This window comes from Sciurus vulgaris (genome assembly GCF_902686455.1).
Source record: "Sciurus vulgaris genome assembly, chromosome: 3".
Lineage (NCBI taxonomy): Eukaryota > Metazoa > Chordata > Mammalia > Rodentia > Sciuridae > Sciurus > Sciurus vulgaris.
The window spans coordinates 110652711-110674293 of NC_136463.1; the positions used below are offsets into that span (position 1 = coordinate 110652711).

The 21583-nt window shown below is 32.8% G+C and overlaps 1 long non-coding RNA gene across 1 annotated transcript; it reads right to left on the bottom strand.

The window, feature by feature from the left end:
* Nucleotides 1-1999: 1999 nt before the first annotated feature.
* Nucleotides 2000-20601, bottom strand: LOC306658598. The gene is made up of 3 exons (XR_013763099.1): nt 20473-20601; nt 16584-16643; nt 2000-2131 (listed from the first exon to the last, which is right to left on the bottom strand). It is a non-coding gene; the product is annotated as an uncharacterized lncRNA (long non-coding RNA).
* Nucleotides 20602-21583: the final 982 nt, after the last annotated feature.

Below are 21583 nucleotides of genomic sequence, written 5' to 3' on the forward strand. Positions count from 1 at the left end.
ATTTGAACTATGAGAAAATGTTCCAGAGAGAGTAAGCAATATCTGTGGAGGCTGAAGAGAAGAGTATAGGACTATACAGGACTGTAGTATTAAATAAGTCTGGAGAGTTAGGTGAAATAATTGTGTGAGACAGGCAAACTAGATGAGAAACAGAGGTCCTATAACTCGTTAAGAAGAAAAACTACACCCAACTCCTAATACCAAAGTCTGCATTATATACACTGACCCTCTGCACCAAGAAAATAAAAAAGTATAATTTCAGAAAACTAACTGATGTATAAATGATAATTTCAATAGGTGATGTATTTCAAAAAAGCCCAATGGAAGAATGAAAGAGAACTGCTCTGAATGATGTCAAATTTAGAAAGATCTTCAGCAGTATCTTTGCTCTTCATATGTAAGCCAGGGGCCTATGTGCAGAGAGTACCATATAGTTACCACACATGATCACTATGTTTTTTTGCATATTTTTAGTGCAAAAAATAAAAGGCAATATAAACCATCTTACTTGATAAAAATTACAATCGATGGATAGATGATAAATTAACTTTTTGGTGCTTTAATATATTTACCTTCTTGCCTCATCTCCAACTTGTTTCTGAATCTCACTTTCCTCTTCCTCCCACAGATCTGAATAGAAAAAAACTGGGTGAGGCAACAGTGTTCTTTATGCAGGAAACAAGAATCAAAGTGAAGGATGGCTTCAGAAAGAAATAAAGGCAGAAAAACACAAAATAAAGTTATGCCTGGAGCAAGCTACTAAGATTCTGAATTAAGATAGTAAGAATGGAAGTAGAAAAAAGCAGCTGGACTTGAGAGCTACTTGGGAAGTAGAAGTGATGGCATGGGTGACCAGCTGGGAATGACTTGTACTGAAAGAAGGAGTCAACGAAGGTTCAGACTTTGTTACCTGATGGCCAAGAATAAGCAGTGTGGGTTTAGAAGTCATAGTGACATCAACATTTTTAATGAATTTTAATTTTTTTCTCTTGTGCTTTCCCCAAAACCAAGAGTATTCACCTTCATATTGCTTAAATGTATGTGGAAATATCAATTGGATTTGAATAACCATGTCTATTTTTACACAATTAAATAGAGCAAATAGGACTCTTCTCATGTAGACAAACTACCTGCAAACAAGTGTTTTTATTAATCATTTATGAAACTTCAACAGGTGTGTCTATTAGCTGGTGCCTAATATTTGCTCCCTGCTTGTCAGAGTCAGGGGTTGGGGAATATTTCCTACTGGAAGAGGAGGATGATTGCAAGCACATTCCTTATTCCCAGTCAACTAGGTAAGTTTCCAGCAGATCATGCCCTGGAGGCCTCTCTGCCTCAATACTGTATTCTCCAACTCTTTAGTGATAGCAAGGTTTTAAGGTAATTAAAAACTCCTCTTCCCAGAATAGTTAATAACTCTTATACCAGACTAGACAGGTACAGGTCTTGGCAAGTCCTGATTAGGAAATTAAAAACATGAAAGAGTAAAGAAGTATCACTTCTCCTTAATATCAAGGATAACTTCAATCCAAATTGGCATACTTCTTTTACCTCTTACATAGGAGATTTATTTAATAAAGGAGGAGATTTTTAAGTAATTTTTAAAATCATATTTTTGACATGAAATGGCTATTTCCACTAGACTCAAACTGACCATTACCTGGAATTGTTTTTCTTTCAAACCAAGGGAAAAAAATAAGACCATCACTACCACAATATTCATCTTGAGTAGCACAAAATGACATACGCAATTTGGACCAGGAGACAAATATAATAATACTTTACAAATGAATCTCTCTTTTTTCTTCCAAAATAGATTTGGAAGAAATTATGAATAGAGGAGATCTTAAACCTGAGTCAAGGAAATAGAGTTCTTCATTCATCACTGAAACAAATAGTACAGTAATGACATAATTTCCCATAATGTCTCTTGATCCAGTCAACCTATTTCACTCATTTTATTATATAGCCCTTCAACGTTTTAGATCTGTCCCATCACCTGGCAGTTTATGCTTCATTTTCCTGCTTTTCAGTGTCATTCAAGGTCGACTTCCTCTCCAACAGTTATTTCTGTCCAAACAGGAATCAGGCATGCCATTTCATCTCCAATCTCAACTCCAAACATGGTTTCCTATAATTGTATATTTCAGAAATCATATGAGCTCAATTTTCTCTGTGAAAGAGAAGAAAAACTCAAAACTATCTAAGAAAAGTGAACCTTTGCCATTTTACACTTGCTGGAAGATTATGGATAAAAACATTGTTTGTCCTACTTTCCAGTTCCAGAAAACTCTAAAATGGCCCCTCTATGTAATCAGCAACCTTCTTCTGCTGTGTGTTTTAAGAGTATCGTTGGTTGCAGAGCAGGATCTTTGAATTTCTAGGAGTAGGGCCATTGTGCTATTTTCCTGCAGTATTTTAGTGCATTTACAAGTCTATCCAGCACAGGCAGGACAAACTTCCAAGCTGAGCATTTAAGATTCAGAACTTCATAGTCAATTTATTTTGCTACATAGGAGACAAAGACCACTGTGACAGTTCCACAGAAGTAGCTACTACAAAGCCATATATAGTTTTAAAATCACATCATCACGGATAATTGACATAATTTCCATCCCTTCTCTCACACTGACATTCATGTAAAGAAGTAGTCATAAAGAAGCAAACACACATTTAAGTACCTACCAGGAATCATGGACTAATACCCTTTAATTCTAACTTCAGTTCTATTATATCAGTTTAATTATTTCAAACATAATTTTAAAAAGTTGAGGGTGTAAGAGATTGTTCCTGACAAAGCCCTATGGATAATAAGTAAAGAGTCTAAGTATTAACCCAGGTTCTTGGGGACTCGAAAACTTACACATCTTTCCCATCATAATGCTGTGCCCAAAACAGAAATTTTATGTTTAAAAATGATCAGATTTAACCTTTACATTTTAGAGATTCAGAAACTGTAGCATACATTAGTTCAATGATTCAGTCAAGGTCATACAAGCATTTCTGTTAGCACCAACATTCATGATTCCTTCAACTCATGATTCTCTCTACTCTCTTATGTAACATATTCTACTAAAAAGATGATAATAGATATTACAACAATCATCAGTATTATTATCAGCCCTGCTAATTGAAACCATACTTCTAGTTAGCGCTGGAACTTCTATGGGAGTACCACATTATTCCCTATGGTCGCATTATCTCACGCTTCTTTGAATAACAGCATATTGATTATGGACTATGCACCGGTTCAGTGAGAGAGTAGTATCATTAGAATCAGAGCTTTGGAAACCTTTCCATTCAGTATCTTAAGTTTTAACATTTTCAAATATAATTATGCATTGTATCTAAGGAGGGACAAGATGGCCAATTTGATCATTCTACTACTATAGGCTTTCTGTAGAAACAAATAAAAATAGAATACCTTCATTTGACTGTCTTGATCAAATGCTTTTTTGCAGTACATTTTCTATTTTGAAAGAGCAGAAGAGGATCTGTATCATTCATCAAGTGTTTCAAAGTTACACTTATTGTTGGGGCAATGAATTACTTAAAATTTCATTATAATACCATCAACCCCAAATATATAGGACATATAGAAACTAAGTAGAAATAGAGCATTCTGCATATGTTTGCTCATTTGGTACAGTAGGTGTAGTGCATATTCACCTAACCTTCCTCACATAGTACTATGCAAACATTTCACTGAATTGATTTTTTTAACCGGCACTATTCCAACATTGAAGCTCCATAGCAAAGTGGAAATGCCAGTACAAAATTATATTTTTAATTTAACTATCTACTAACCCAAGTTTAAAATGGGAAGAAGAAACAACAACAGAATAGCACCATGTATTGGCAATTTTCACAATGATTGTTGCCTTATCACAGCATTCGTAGATCAAGCACAAAGATTAATTTGAGATCCATTAATGGAAGAATTTTCAGAGGAACTTGAGCTGAAATTATACCAATCTGTTACTGTTCCAAAATAAACGCATCAGGTGGCATTTAAATACAGGTGGTTAACCGCTTTATCAGTGCAGATATTTAAGCTATTAGAAATATAATTAGAAAATTAAATTAAACACACTTATGTAGATTCTAATTCTAGCAGCACTGTCCTTCAGCATTATGCTATTTCTATTATAAATTACAAAATGTGCCTAAATTACCCAGGTTTGTTTCTGAGTGATAGCTGAATGTAGATAATTAAGCTGTTAACCAGGAGCATCAGTGGTCAACATGGTTATATATCTTTGTCTTATGCCTGCTCCTCCTTCTTGTTTCCACAAATCTCAGGGGAGGCAGATGAATGGCACTTAACTCTACCAGCTACACAGTCGACTGATTAGACATAGCCCTGTACCACAGGTATACTCAATTATATGCCTTTCGGAGAGTTGAACATTTCCTGAAGCTAAAAGTGTTGAATCTGTTGATTTCACACATTTTATACTAGAAGAAAACTGTGATCAAACATATTTAAACCTTCAGTTTTATTTCATAACATACTTCCTCCTTCTGCTTAACATAGGAAGTAAGGGGTTTAGTGAAATAAAAAGGATAAATCAATTTGTTTCCAAATAATTAAGTCATTAAGCAGTGGACAATGACTTCATCTTTAGTAATCAAGTCATCTATGCTGGGGAAAATGTGACATTAGATTTAAGGTACAACTTAGTGTCCATCAAGATACAAGCCTATATTTAATTTTTAAGATGTCAAATAGAAAAATGTCGAGAAAAGAATAATGCCAAAGCAATCACGTTTTCTTTTATTATCCTCATAATAGCAAAGCAATTAGTAAGCACTGTTCTTAATATTCCTTGTATAATAAAACTACTCAATGCTGGAGATAAGCTTGTAAACATTAAATGCTAACAGGAAATACATGCTATACATAAAACAGTCTTTCATACAGATCAAGACCCAACACATGCTTTTTTATAAATCTTTCTTAATATTCATAATGACTTAGATATCCCTTATATTATTTTATCGATTTTGTTGCAAAATGGTAAAAAGCAAAGGAATGTTCAACTACTCAATTTTATGCTTAACATAAGAGAATTATTTAAGCTTTGTTATATAATGTAACAAAACCTAAGTTGCTTTCTTTTTAAAACCTAAAACTAAATTGAATCTTAGTTTGGAATTCATTTGAATTTTTCCCCACAAATATTTCTACCCTTGATTTTAGTCAAAACTATAAGAAGCTCTTAAATATGCTTACATTTCAATTTAAAAGAGTTCTAAAAATGGCAAGATATGTTTTTAACAAGAAATAAGAAAAAAGCCTGATTAGTCAATATCCTAGAAATCAAGGTATGTTTTCTACAAGCTATCTCAAGACAACACAACTGGCAAGGGCTTTGACTCCTGTGCTTTATTCTAAGTTAACCACCAAACATTTTATGCCTATTTTGGCTTTAATGAAGGTAGATGTGATTCTGAACAAATTCAGAAAAGTACTTCTTTCAAGTAGGGAACTGCTTAAATTAATTAAGCTAATTAGGTTAATGAATAATTAAGATAATTCTTTTACTCTTCCCCCACAATTCAATCTCTTCATCTCTTAGACATAAGTCTCAAATGGGGGTATTAAGATTTCTAAATACAATCACAAATTATGCTTCTATTTAATATTCTACATCACAATCAAGACCAATTTTCTTCTTTTTCTCCTGGTTTATAGCTTAAATAGGAATGGTCCATCTCTCAAATATTTAGCATCTTTCTAATTAGGAAATATCAATATCATAAATTCAAATTATTCTATAAGAGGGATGATATCCAGATATAAATAATAAAACCTTTTTAAAATAACAATTTGAAATATAATAACAAGTTCGTAGCATTTTTCTTTCAACCTAGGCTATGCAAACAGTGTTTCATTTCATTCTTTAATTACCGAAAAGAGGTCTATACTATCATATTATTGTTGATTAATAGAAGACTCAGAGATCTTATGAGACTTGCCCAAGGTCATACCTTGAACATGGAGGAGCCTGGATTTGTCTGTTTTAAGGGAAGTATTGAATCTTTGTAGAACTTGGCTTATTTTTACAACGTACGTGTGTTATTTTTTTCTCTGAGCATATTTCTATAATCTGCATATTTCCAATGAATTAGACAACAAATAAAATGTGGAAAACTTGTGAATACTGTAGCAAAGAAATAAATAATTCAGTCAAGTGGTAATTTGTCTTTTATCTCCTAGATTTCTAAATACATTGTCAGTAGTTATCTAAGATTACATTTTAATTTAGATGTAAAATCACAAAAATTGGATTTTAGAGAATAGAGATATTTTGCTATTTACTTTTTACGATCACAGATATAATTCTTGTCAGTCAGTCATCTAACTTCAACTAACCTCTGTCATCCCCCTCACCACTAAGGGGCAATACAGTAGCACACATGTCACTATAATTAGCGTGCAGCAGCAATTTTCATTAGACCAATGATCTCCAATAAGATTTTCCCAAGGGCTGCATTCAGTTATATGTAATAGTTAGGCGGGCCACACATGTATTAGCATATAATTTGCACATGATTTGCATATGCATTTAAAAATTGCATCATATTTCTCTGGATATTTCTAGTAAAAATGTAATTACTTCAACGTTGAAGGCTATGATTTCTGTTTCTCTGCACTAACCCACCACATCTGAACCAGATGGCTTATGACAGAATAGCTCAGCAGAAAAGTAGGAATAGCCAGGTTGCGGGGGAATAGTCAGTAGAGATGGTTAGGATCAATAGAAATCTTTTGGGGGGCACTAATGATGAGTACTGAGAGAATATTGCATTAGACAATTTGTCTCTTTTATAAGGATAAATGAATAAATGCACACTGGGTGGACTTCTAAGAAATGCCTTTCTAGTTACTGCTGATATCTTGTTGAGTTTTTTTTTTCTTTTTTTTCCAAACCTCATTACAGGCTAAATGGCAAATTATCTGTTATCACTTGGGAAATCTCAGTCACCTCTTAATTCTAATGGTGTAGTCACATAACAACTTTAACTGAGTTTTCTTCTAAACCTAATTACTCTTGTTTTGAGCACTAATTTTAAGTGGAGAGCTCTCTATTTCCCTGTAGATTTTTATTCATGTGGACCAATGCTACACCATTGGAGATCACACCCTCTCCCACATAAAGAGCTTCCTGGTGAATTAGTAGTTGGTAGGCAAGGAAAAGTTTCAAGAAAATACAGGAGACTTGTATAGGAAAAAAACTGGAAAAAGATTGGGAATAGGTATAGAAACAAACACATAGAGGCATGTAGTTACTCACATTTATTTTAAAACATATTTACTCTTTTATCTATGAAAGTTATCTCCCATTTTCCCTATCTCTTTTATGTAATCTCTTCAAAATACATTTGGGTAAAGGATATTTTTGTTGATTAGACAGATGCAGATAGATGATAGATATAGATAAAGAGGGAGATAGATACATGGATAGATAATAGAGATTTTCAAAATCATAGCAATTGGCCTATGACAATGGGATGATATCTAGATATAAATAATAAAACCTTTCCCAGCTACTCAGGAGGCTGAGAACAAGGATTGCAAGTTTGAGGCCAGTTGAGATCCTGGCTCAAAATAAAAAATAAAACAGAGCCAGGGATATGATCAGTGGTTGAGTATCCCTAGGTTGTATTCCAAGTACTGAAAGAAAAAGTAACAATTATAGATTGAAAAAATATAACTATAGTTAAGAGAAGGTACAGTCCTTGTAATAATTTTCACCAGGGTTCCTTTTGTGGTTTTCTATTTCAGATGGTCATAACTGTGGGGTAAAGAAACAGAACTTTCCTTATCTATTTTGGAGTCTGAATGCCTAAGGACAGGTCAGGAATCACAGGATTTCAACCAAGTTCACACTGCTTTGGGCTCATGGAGGACTTCAACACATATCTACATAATTCCCTATTCTAACTTAAAGTCTTTATATAGTCACATCTGTCTGTAATGAATAGACATTCTCTGTTTTGTGAGCAGAACAAACTTAAGCAATGCTCTATACCTTGTTCTTGCAGTGCAATTATAGAGAGAACTCATGTGTTGACTAAGTAGTTATCCTCAACACGACTAGAGAGGAGATGAAGAAATATATTTCCCCTTCTGAATTTCAGCCAATTTATTTTGACTTAAATTCTAGTATGATTTGGTACTATCAGCAATGCATATATTTTGCATAGACCATTTTTCCCTAAACAATAACTGTACCCCAAATATAATGAATTCTCTATAATTATTCATTGGACAAGCAAACAAATGATGAAAGTATAAATGTTGTGTAAAGTTTTTTAAGAACATAGAAATTACGTTATAATTTCTTAAGTTAAAGCATAGTTTACAAAACTTTTTTAGTGTGATTCCACTTGGGATGGGTAGGATGATGAGAAGTAAGCATTAATAAATTTATAGCTATTTACATTATGGATTATGTTTTTTCTTACATTTATTTTATATTTGGGAAAATGCATGATTTATAAAAGAAACATTATTTTATATTTATTTGATCTTGTTTTATTTGAAAAGTGGCCCCTCCCATGATATTCACAGGGTTTTCTGAAATGCAGTTTGAAAACCCACATTTCAATTAATGATCCTGAGTTCCATTTTGAAATGCAGCCCTTCCTTTCATACTCAGCAGCTCCTTCTCCTTATTTAGTTTACTTTCCAAAGCTTTTTGTTTATACACCTCTTTTCCTATAAACTAAAACTGTCTCAAAGACCAGAAGCCAAACTTTATGTGATCATCCCACCCCTACACTAACTTTACCAATAATCTTGCACATAGGCTATACATAAAATATATCTATAAGTACTTAATAAATCACTTAATTAAATCATGAGTTTCACAAATCATATTGTCGTAATGAGGAATGAGGAAGATAAGCACCTTTTGGAGAATTAGTCTAAAATTAGAGAAATATTGGTAACCTAATTTTTTAATAAACTCTTGCTATTGGTCATGTCACTTCATAAACATAAGTCTTTGATCACAAGGAAAACCAAACGGGAGTCCCATCAATCATCTCTGTTGGGAAAAAGCAATCTCAAGTAATACTTTTAAGGCTTATTTCTGACCATGACCACAGATAAATCAGAAACTCAGGAATCATGAAAGTAGTCATTTCCTGAAACATAAAAACTTTCAGTTGGGCAAAAAAAAAAAAAAGTATAATATTAAAAAATATATGAACAAACTTAAAATCATAAAGGATTTACCAGAATGAAAAAAATCTTGCCAAGTCCAAAGATCTTTTATATTTTTTAAATTTTGCATGATGATTATCTCTTTATTTTTTTTTTCAGAAAGAATGAATACTTGAGCTCAACAGCAACCAAATTAGAATCAGTATCTTTTTATAACATAGCTAAACCCTATATTATTTTATTTCACCTAAAATTATTCTTTCCAGGATAATTCATGAACTGGGGTTTTTCCCATTCAATTTATTATTATTTTTTCCTTTTAGGACACTGTTAAAGATGCATAATTTGATAAGATTGTACATGTTCCTAGGCTGATGTGCAGTAACAGTTTAACCTTCCAGGTAACAATTGTGATAATGCCTGAACCCAGAGGAATATCTCTAATTATAGACATTTCAGGCAGCAAGGCAGAGAGTGGAAAAATATTCTAAGCCAGTTGGATCTATAAGTACTTTGGACTGTACTCACTGAATAGATACTTTTTGGGAGCAAGAGCTCAATTTATAGTTTTCATGATTTGTTCTATGTTTGCTTTAGCCCTTGGGGCTTAGCACCCTTGGTGCTAAACAAATGTATAATCATAGCAGTAAGTCCAGAATTTTCCATTAGCTGCAGAGCTAGTTAAATATTGTAAATTCTTGAAATTATAGCATAGTATAAAAATAAGTAGAAAACTACTTAAACTTGAACCACAGAACAATTCTTTAAACAAGGTCAAAGCATATCATTTTTTATCCTCTTCCAATCATTATTTACATAGTATTTGTTATTGTATTCACCACAAGTAGTACACATGCCAGAACAGTAAAGAATAAACATGGCACTTGTAAGAATTTTTTGAGAAAAAAATTTTTCCCCATAAATCTATTTAAAAAATACATTTTACACAGAAAACTTCAGAGTTCCATTTCTACTTTTGGCAGACTCTGTTTTAATTACCTATAAGTCTAAGCAATTCATATAAATTTCTTCTCCCTTCATTAATATTGAGGACCTGAGAAAAATCATATAAGGCTTTCAGAATCCAGATTTTCACTAGATAAATAGCAAAATGAAACGATTATTATTCATGACCAGTTGGCCTCTTTAGGTACATATCTATGACTGTAGGTATGTAAATCCACCTTGTTTAACTGAGTACATCAGCACTGCAGATTGAATTACCCACAACCCAGGGATAGAAATAATTATATTAGAGCTCATTTTAGACCTTGTAGTTCTCTATTAGTAATTGTATTGGGCTATTGAGACACAATCATTAGAGACATAAAATGGTCATTTTGTATATTAGTAGTAAAAGAAAAAATCGTAAACCTTTAAGGAGAATTCATAAAATATGTACTTTTGACTCACAGTTAAAACATTGATTAAATTGCACACTACAAAAGAGGGCACTAAAAAATAGGAGGCATCACCAAGGAGGCTGACTACCAACAACCACCTAAACTTTTTACAAGCATCAAGTCACCAATAAAGCAGCATGCACAGAACTTCAAAACACCTATTTGACTAAAAGCACAGAGAAAATTGAGACGTTCTCCATCAAATTCCTGAATGTTTCATCTAAAGAAATCACTGGCAGCCAAAAAGCAACTCTGAAATTGCAGTGAGAGTATTGCCTAGCTTCTGAGATTCAATTTTATTTTTCAGAACTTCCAGAGATATCTAGTCAACATGCTACTTTTCTTAGCATACTAAATACCCTTATTATAATTATTCTCTATGAAAATCTTATCTTATTGGACAACTATTATTTTAATTTTAATTTTCGCAGTGCTAGAGTTCAAACCCAGGGCCTTGCACAAGCTAAGCAAGTGCTCTAACACTGAGCTACAACCCCCAACTCTCCCAGTTGGACAAATATTTTTCAAATATATATATATATATATATATATATTCACTTTTCTATATATATATATATATATATATATATAGAGAGAGAGAGAGAGAGAGAGAGAGAGAGAGAGAGAGAGAGTGTATTTTAAGTGTCTCCAACCCTTGGTTTACATTATACTACACCATACTGGTATAAACTTATAAATATAGGTAGATGCTTCACGTTAACCTATTTATTTCTCACAACAAGGTATTGTGAGTACTGGAACTAATTTACAATAGAGGAAATTCAAGCACAAAAAGGCATAAGAAATTGACCAAAGTCACCTACATAGAAAATAAGAGTTCTGGCATTCAAACCCAGATATCCTGACTCTGTTTTAACAGTGTTTACTTGCATCAGTTTCAAAGTTTACTCTGAACAGTGGTAAGAAAAATTCACCTCTTCCTACTTGTATTTATGACAGTTCAAATATTCAAATGTTTAATGTTTTTCCTTGTTATGAAAAGAATTTGACACCACATGAGCAGGACAGAGATGAATGGCTTTATAGAACATTTCCCCATAACCCCAACCTTTCTTCAACCTGTTAAGTGAAGACTGTTGAAGCAAGTTAAGGGTATTAAACACTTTCTTTTTAAGCTAAAAATGTCTACTGGGTAATTTTTTTTTTAACATTCCCTCTGTATACTTTGAAAGAATTAAGTGTGGTCTCTATAGAATTCCCTATGGTAAAATTAATTATCCTACCCATCCTTAGGCAAATTGATTCTTAATACTGGGGAGTTCAGCCCAAGTACTACCTCCACAAACTAGAGAGATGCATATCTTGACCCACAGATTAGACATAGGAGGAACTCATATGTCAAAAATTTTATCTTTTCAACTGAGGAGGTGAAACAGAAAGCCTGATATGAGAGTAAAGGGTCCTCTGACAACATGTTACATTTCTACAGTGAGTTCCAAAGTTGTCTACTGTGGAGATACATAGAATATCACCCATGTCATATGAGTTTGGAAATTCAGAAGGGAGCTTCATATCCCCTATGATACCTCTAAAGTGAAATCACTGTGTCTCCCTCAGGTTGACTTATCCCATTCCTACTCTCATCCAGATCAGATGGAAAATCAAGTAACTTTTATTTTCAATTTTTACTATTAACTTTAATAAAAGCAGTGGATTGAGAGTATCACCTGTTATTTTCTTATTAACCACAATTTCCCAGATGAGATGAGGAAAGAGGCTCAGAGAAATTGAGGAACCTGTCTGAGGTATGGCTCACAGGAAGTAAATAGCAAAGCTGGTATTCCAACTCACAAGTTTTGTCTTTATAATAAAAGAAGATTTTTTTTTTAAATACAAAATGCCCTTAATAACTGTGGGAGTTTGGTTCCAAAATCTTTGGTGGATACAAAATTTTCAAGATTTTTTAATATAAAATGGAGTGGTATTTGTAGATTACCTGCACACAGTCTGCCGTATAATTTAAATCATCTATATTTCTTACTACCTAATACAATACAAATGGAATATAGTTGTTATGCTATATTGTCTATGGAATAATTATAAAAAAATTCTGTTCATGTTCAGTACAGACTCAATATTTTTTCCAAATATCTTCCATTTGTAGTAGTTTGAATCTAAATGTGTAGGACCCATATGTATGGTGGGCTTACTGTTCTCGTTTATTATGATGAATGAAATTTTTCATTCTTCCTAAGGGTTTCCATGCTTATTATGACCCTAATCCCAGAAAAGATGACCTTATTTTTACAGCAGGGATTTTTTTTCTCAGGTTTTCTGTCAAGAATACCTTTGTGGGTCCTAGACCACTCAGCCAGGACCCTAAGTCCTTGCTAGCTTCTACAAGCCTTCTCAGGAAGATACATATCTCTATCCCTAGATGCCCCAACCCCTAGTAAGTTCCTCCTGATTTTAACAACGCCTGGTCACATGGACTAATTCTCTTCAACCCCATTTCCAGAAGTCAGGGCAGGAGGGGGTGTAAGAATGGGAAGGGTGGAACAGATTTCTAATTATAAATCTAAATAAGGAAAGGAAAATAATTGTTATCCAGGTAGAACTTTATAGTTTACAAAGCACATTTCTTTTAAGAGCTTGTCTTTATAACAGGTATCACCTTTTGATAGAAAAAGAAATTGTCTCACAGAGAACTAATGACTTATTTAAGACTCTCTTACAAAGGTAGAATTTGTGAGCTATTCTTAGTCATTGCCACCCATTCTGAAATCTTAAACCAAAGTGTACATTTTTAATAGGTTATTGTCATTTTAGTTTATTTCTAAGTATTCTTGGTGTTACTTTCTATCAGTTTATTTAATCATATTCCAAATTTTTTTAAAATGATATCTAAAGACAGGTTGGTTATATTCTCAGTGACTACTACCTGTGGAAGAATATGTCAAATACAAAAATTCTACTATTAGCCTTTTGTTTTTGAGACTATATGATGCTGAAATAGGTTGCATTTGCTATTCTGGAGGAAATTTTTAGTCAGGTTTCATCACATTTAACAAGGCTGATATGTGCTCTCTTCTTCACCACTACAGAGGGCAGCAACAGACAGCAGAGCTCAGCATTACAGAGGAAATGTGAAAAGTTCCTAGTAAACAAGGGTTAAAGACAAAGTCATGCTTTAATCACACCAAATTTTCTTTTGTCTTTATGCCATTTAAAATTAATCACATCCATAAACTTTCATACAAGTTACCAGACACATGGATATGAAAAGTACCAGGAAAGACTGGTTATTTTCAAAAGTTGAGTCTATGACATTTTGTAATTATGCCAAAATCAGCATTAAACAATAAACATAGACTAGGTATCATGCAATATTTCAAAGAGTGAAATTTAGTCTGTTTTTTAACTCTTTTTCTTATTTATTATTTTCTCTTAAAATCTTTGTCTTAGCAAGTAAAAGCACTTTACAGAAAATGCCTATTTTTATAGAATAAATATTATCTGTAAATGCACTCAAACTTGTTTTCTGTAGATAGGAACTTTAGAAGTTATGTTTTACAATAGGAAGGTTTACCTGTGAACTTTTCTCAGGACAAAAATTATTGTGAATAGCTGTCTGCAAAGATGAGGACTGTACTTGCTTCTAGTTTGGTTGTATAGGCCTACAACTGATTGTACATGCAAAGGAGGGCAGCAAAGGTCTTATGATCAAAAGGGAAGAAATGACTGACAACAGAGCTAGTTCAAAGGAACTAATGGAATAATTAGTCCCAAAAAGACCAAAAAGACTGAAGAATTCATGATGTCATAAAAAGCAGAGCTACTTAAATTGGATTAGAAAATAAAAATGACATGAACATTGTAAATATTCACAGATCACATCATTGACGTGTAATGTGCCGTTAAATGATGTCAAATTAAAGGGGAAATTACATGTGTTAGAACTAGGATGAATAAAAAGAAGACATTTAAAGATACATGGTCCTTCAAGTGAAAATTCCTAACATATTTTATATAGATGATCATCACACAGACAGTGAAACTGGGTGAATGAAATGTAAAATAAAATATGGAGGGGGAAGGATACTGTCTAAAAACAACTCATTTTCAAATATCATAAATGGTAGTTAACTCTGGATTTCAGAGGAGTTATTTTGGAATTTATTTCATATAAAGAAATTCCAAGAATGGTTATAGTAAATAACTGATACTGCCACACACCACACAGTCCTTAAAATATCTTAGCATTAGCCCTAAGTACTGAATTAGTATGTGAAATTGTCAGAAAAGGAAAAAAAAAAAAAAAAACTTCAGGTCTATAGAATTTACATATGCCCAATTTACTCTTGTTAATTGGACATGTTGTTTGAATCATTTCAGTGATTTTTGGACTTATTTGGAACTTCTATAAGGATAAGAAATAAAAAGGAAGAACAACAATAAACAAGGATGAGGCAGGTACAATGTCTGTCCTTTCCTGGGTCTCACTAATATTGCTTGTTCATAATCCTTACTTTACTAACACATAATTAATCTGAATTTAAGACACAATTCAAATACTTACAAAATGCATACTTATATTTGAATACCTGCAGGGAAAGATACAAATATTTAGCAAAGCAAAATTTTGATTTCCAACACATCTCAGTTTTGACACATACTTTAGAAATTATTAAATAAAAATAATTTACCTTTTAACTAAACATTATTATTTCCATTTATCTACTTTTTTCTTTTTACAGACTGCATTTTGATTCATTGTACACAAATAGGGCACACCTTTTTGTTTCTATGGTTGTGCATGATGTAGATTCATGCCATTTGTGTAATCATACGTGTACATAGAGTAATAATATCTGTCTCATTCCACCATTTTTCATAACTATTTTTATAGGCACTGCTTTGTATTACCTAAGTCTCCTGTCATATTCACTAACGTATCTTTCTTATTTTGAAGCTTATTGTTCATAGCATTGAGCATCTTGTACTTAGCCATGGTATTTCTAATTGACACAGAAGAAGAGTCCAGGTAAACAATTGATGTTATAAACCCCCAAATTGATTAATTCTAAAAATCTACTCTAAATACCAGCAGGATTTTTTTCTTCATTCTTGAAAATTCCATAGGACTCTTTCTGGTCCATAAAAAGGAAAGGGTGATAAGAAAATAAAACATAATCCACGATGCAAGGAAATATTCAAGAGTGCTTTATCAATAGACATAATCTCTAGTTTTAAATGAGTTTAAACATTTTACAAAGCATATGAATTTGTTCCAGCTCCTTAGATTCCCCACAAAAGAAGAACAAACATTCGCAAAATACAGCTTGGCAAGTAATGGTTGCCTTATGAAATAACAGAGTATGTTTGTCCCTCCCTCATTTGTGGTTCTAGGCAAATCTGAAGCATAAAGAACTCATTCCTCAAAGAAAGAGTAGAACAAGAGGGACAGTATCCACAGTGTTGCCACTATGGTTCAGCTAATTAATTCATAGAAAAATAACATGTTTAAATATTGCAAATCAGTATGTAAATTTTATAGTTCTTTTTCAGCCTAGACCACAGGGTATTAATCATTTTCTCCTTCAGACTCCACCTGTATGGAATAGCAGAAAATAAAGAAAACAGAGATTTTCTTCTAATACAAAGAAAGGAAGGAAATCTACTAGGAACCAAATTCTGCACTAGTACCTTTATATGTGCATCTATTTTATTCCTCATAATAATGAAGAAATGGAATTAGAGAGATTAACAAAAATATTCAAAATTATCCATAGAACAAACTGATTGTAAAAATAAGACATCAAGTAAATTTCACCTGACATTTGTTGATCTCCCTCTAAGAGACTTATAAAAATCATATATTCTACAACTACTAGATTTAGCAATAAATTTCACAAAAAGAGTAATTGGCCTAGTGGAATAAATGTTTTTTACCCTGATCCCAGAAACTATTTTATAGAATGCTGGTAGTATCCATAGTATAGAAACTGGGAGCTAGATGATTAAACATTTGTTTAGTTTACATTGACTAACTGATTGATCTTGAGCAAGTCACTTGGTCTCTCTGTGCCACAATTTCCCACCTGTAAAAATGCAAAACAATAATAACATTACTGTATAGGGTTGTACTGAAAATTAAAGTAATTAAATACACAGTAAACTTAAAGTAATGCTTAAGCACACAGCAGTTGCTACATTAGTTCAATGTAAGCAATGTCAATTCAAAACCAAAAGAATTTCAGACATTTTCAGGAACACATCTCAGCAATATAAGAGAATTTTAAAGTTATAACTACTGTGTGGAATTTTCGAATTTTAATTTTGGTTTGGATATTTCTGAAAAGTCCATTGATCAGAAAAGTGAAGCAGAAAAATAGACAAAATGATGAAAATGTGAGAAAATGTAAATCAAATGAAAGATTGAAATAGCTATAAAGAATGTGTTTATAGTCACATATTCTAAATATGCATTAAATTTCTACTCGTTTAAAGAATAACATCCACATTAGGTTTGTGTTTCTGAAACTAAAAGTAGGTCACATTCCTAATATTATTTTTTTTAGAACCAGCTTAACATATCTGAAAATACTAATTACATTTTTTTCTCCAAGAAGGAAGGCTAAAGGATTGGATTCTCCCTCCACCCCTATCATCTAGAGGGGAAGGAAAAAGAAGGATGGGAGACTTATTCTACTAATGGTTAATTTTTACAAAGTATTCAGAGCATTTTAGATAATCAGTAAAGACTCTACTAGCATGGAGGCCTTTGAAGGATTAATAAATCTGTTCTGAAGATTCCTATTGCAAATGTGGCAGGTGGGAAGGGTATATATGGCCTAAGGTAAAACCCTTGACAAGATAGAGAGTATCTGGACTCTGAATTGGCCTAGAATATGACAAAGGATTGTAAATTTCCTTTGCAGTCTGTAATCTTGTCAGAATCTAATGCAATTCTCTCTGTTGCAATTTTCATTAATATTTAGACTAACTTGAATGTAGAAAATGGACTGAATCCTGGGTATAAACTCTTTTATTGACTCAACCATTAGATACCTGTGTAGTTTTCCAATATTTCTAAGCCAGTGGCAATGATTTCATGGCTAATAACATGCAAACTGTCTTTATACAGGTTATCTTATTTACATTCTAGGAGGGTTATTTTTTGATATATAAATTTTCAAAGAAAAATAATCCTACAGTCTATTAGAATATTTCTACTTTTTACCATTTTATTAATTGATGGATCTCATTGGTTATCAATAGAGAATGCTCTATTTGAAATAAAATTGTTTTTTAAATAAATGAATCTTTTTCTAGATATAGTGTGAAGAACGGAACTTGATGAAGAGTGTTTTTTATTTAATTGGGCATTCACATAAGAGAAAATGGTCACAAAAATGTGGATTTACATTACAAAGTTGGGAAAATTCAGAAAAACCCAGAAATTACTCACAAAAAATACTTTTGTAATCTTTTCCTGTCTTTTTCTCACTTGTTTTCTGAAAGATTACAACCCCATTCCAGGGAGAAATTCTTTGATAGGAGAAAATGTCCAATCAACTTCACTGAAATGTTGAGATTAAAAATTCTAAATAATAGTAAAATTATTTGAATATTTTCTCAAAATTTTTATTAACCTTATTCTTGATGTATTTCTCCAAAGCTATACTCAGGCAGTATCTACAGAAATGGTAGGATGAATTCACTAAATTGGGTAAACAATAGTTCCACCAAAATAATATATATAAATATATATACATATATATACATGTATGTGTATATTATATATATATATATATATATATTTTTTTTTTTTTGGTACCAGGGATTGAACCCAAGGGTGCTTAACCACTAATCCACATTCCCAGCCCTTTTTTATATTTTTTATTTAGATATAGGGTCTCACTAAGTTGCTTAGAGCCTCTCTAAGAGGCTGGATTTGAACAAACAATTCTCCTGCCTCAACCTTGCGAGCCACTGGGCAAAATAATTTTTATATCAACACGTGTGAACAAAAAGTAAGCAGGTAGTAATTATTTATGGTACATTATTATTTGAACTAAGGGTTATTTCTAAATATATTTGTGGTTCTCTGCAATGAAATAAGGTATAATTTTTACTCATTGATGATGAAAGAAATACAATGATTCTAGAAATTATTTTGCAGGACAAGGGATTCAGTCTGGAATATTGAGTACATAGAAAAAATGTGAAAGCTTTTGACAAGGATTCATAAGAGGGATTGAGTTTATTCTGATAGATTAGCCTCAGAGATACAGGGAAAAAAAGATTCAACTTATCACAAGGGGAAAATGTAGGAAGATGTCATGGAATGTATTCAGAAATGTTAATCTAGACACTGTCTAAAACTTCATTAAGAAATTTTATTGTCTTGTGAATGTTTCTTCTGAACAACTAGAAATAGAGGAGCCAACAAGAAATTGTAACTCCATTCTATTAGTGCATTTTGCAAATATAAATACAGAAGGCTTCTGTAAACCACATTGAGGCTCTGAGTGCTTCTCAGATTCTTTAAAGAATTTTTGTGACTTCATTATTTTTTTCCAATTACAACTCTGTGAAAAAATTCCCTCCATCATCAGAAGAATGGTCCTGGCTCAGCCAACTCATTCTGGCAAACTGCCTTGTCTGTTTCACGAGAGATGAAGCTGATCTGCTCTGGGTACTCCATTATACTTTGACATCCCAACTTTTTCCACTGCCTTAAGTCTCTGTCTTTATTCAAGAGAGTGATGCTTTTTTTGTTGTTGTTAGGAGTTACCCTTTACTTCCTTAGGACCTTCAAATCTCAGCCCTAAAAATAACTTCATTTTTCCTTCTCACTACATAACTTTACCTGCTGTTTTCCCTTTATTGAATATTTACATTTATCATCATCTAGCATCACTGCTCACCACTGCCCATTTTTACTCTCCTGAAATGTGGATTTCTTCCTACTACTGCGCCAACAGTATCCTCACAAAAGTTAGTAACAATTCTGCCACAAGTTTTAAAGTAAACTGGAATCACATTTTGTTATTTACACTTATTTCAAACACACTCTCTCTTGATTTCCTAATTCTGTTAATAGCACTATCACCTTTCCAATCACTCAGAGTTTTCTTGGATTCCTCATTTTCCCTTATTCCTTCTTCTTGACTAGGTCCCATGACCAACCTATAACCAAGATCAATAGGTTTCACCTCTCTTCATTGTGGAGTGAGGTAGATGTCCTGAGAAAAGCACAGAAATCTGAGAAGGAATGTGTGATAGCCCAGGGTTACTGAAACATAACTGACATTAGAAAGAAGCAGACTAAGGACAAAGGTCTTGTCCCAATGGAAGTTTACCTTATCAGAAGACACTAGCCAAAGAAGCAACATAAACGTTTTCTACAAAGCAAGGAGTAATAAAAAACAAATCAGTGGTTGAAATATATTGTCTTCCAATAAGATTTGCTGTATAATCATTGCTTTGTCTAGTTCCATATTTAAGTTAGCCCTCAAACATGTCTGGAGTAATTAAAGGCACTGCTGTAAGTGAAAAATATTGGCCTGTGTTATGAACACATATTTAAAGTGTATGTTACTCTTTCTAATATATTTAAAAATTTTATCACATCTTTTTTATTTAGATTCTCAGGATTGTTTTGCGTGACATGCATAGATACAGCCAAATAGTTAAAACAGCTCTTTGAAAAGAAATCTATCACATCCTACTCAATAAAAGCTTGTTTTTGGACTAAAAGAAAAGACTGAGCAATTACCTGGGAATTTAGTTACTTGGGGGTGAAAGGTTGATGATTATCCCAAGCAGTATTGCCTAGATTCTCATGTATGGTCCCATTCCACATCACATTCTAATAAAATGAAAGCCTAAAGAGAGAAACACTAGAAACTCATAAACACAAACCTGGCCAGGGAAATGATGTTCTTTCAGTTAGAGTTGCCCTCAGACTCTCTCCTGTAGTTGCCTTTGCTTTAGTCTGAAGTGAAATTTCTCTCCTCGTGGCCACTCTAATTGATCCTTCACAAAACTGCCAGGGTTGTCTACCTAAAAGAAAAAGAAAAAAAAAAAAAAAATGAAGAAAAGAATAAAAGGTAAGGAAAAGATTTAGGACAGATGTTGCTACCCAGCTCCTGAGCCCCACAAGGTGCTGCCAACCAGGAACCCACTTGTCTCCTCACCTCCACAGTGCTTCCCCATCCTATGATCCAGCCAAACTCAAGGTGTCTTCCTTCCAGGTGACAGACACATATCCTTTCACATTTTAATGCTTTTATTATGCTTTCCATTTCCCCGAAAGTGCCTGTCCACAACCTCTTTATCTTTTATTTAATTAAGAACTTAGTCAACTGAAATTTCTTTCATGAGAAGTTTTCCTAATACCTCAGAGAGAATTTATCACACCTTCCAATATGTCCTGACAGAACCGGATCATTGGCTCCTTCAGAGCAGGATGGTATCAAGGCAGAAAATTAAAAAAAAAACATCCTGGGTTGAACTGAATTGAACTTCACCTTCACCTCAAATAAAAATTTCTTTTTAAAGCCTATTTTGATCTTCTATTTTAAAACACTTCTTCTTCCATTAAGTGATGTGGTTTTAGCTATTTTATGCCACTGACTATTCTTATAGTTAATATGCAAAAACATCAACCCCAATGTATGTCGCAGAGTTCTCAGTGGCAAGAAGATTATGCTTTTGTGTTTTGCCTTCTACAGTCAATTGCACATCATAGGGCTTGAATATGCATTAAACAGATTTATATTTTTCAGAAATTTTCTTATGTATGTATCAATATTTAAAACCTCAATCCCAAAATCACAGTCAAATTCAGCATCAAAATGCAATATTATATAATTTCTCTACAGGAACCTAGGCCTCAAAAATATAACAAAAGTTTGAAAAAGAGTATATTTAGAGGTCATTATAAAATTTATTATATCTATGCTTTATTCTTGAATTTTTAATTATATAATGCTCATAATTTTTAAAATAGACACATTTTGAAAATAGGATG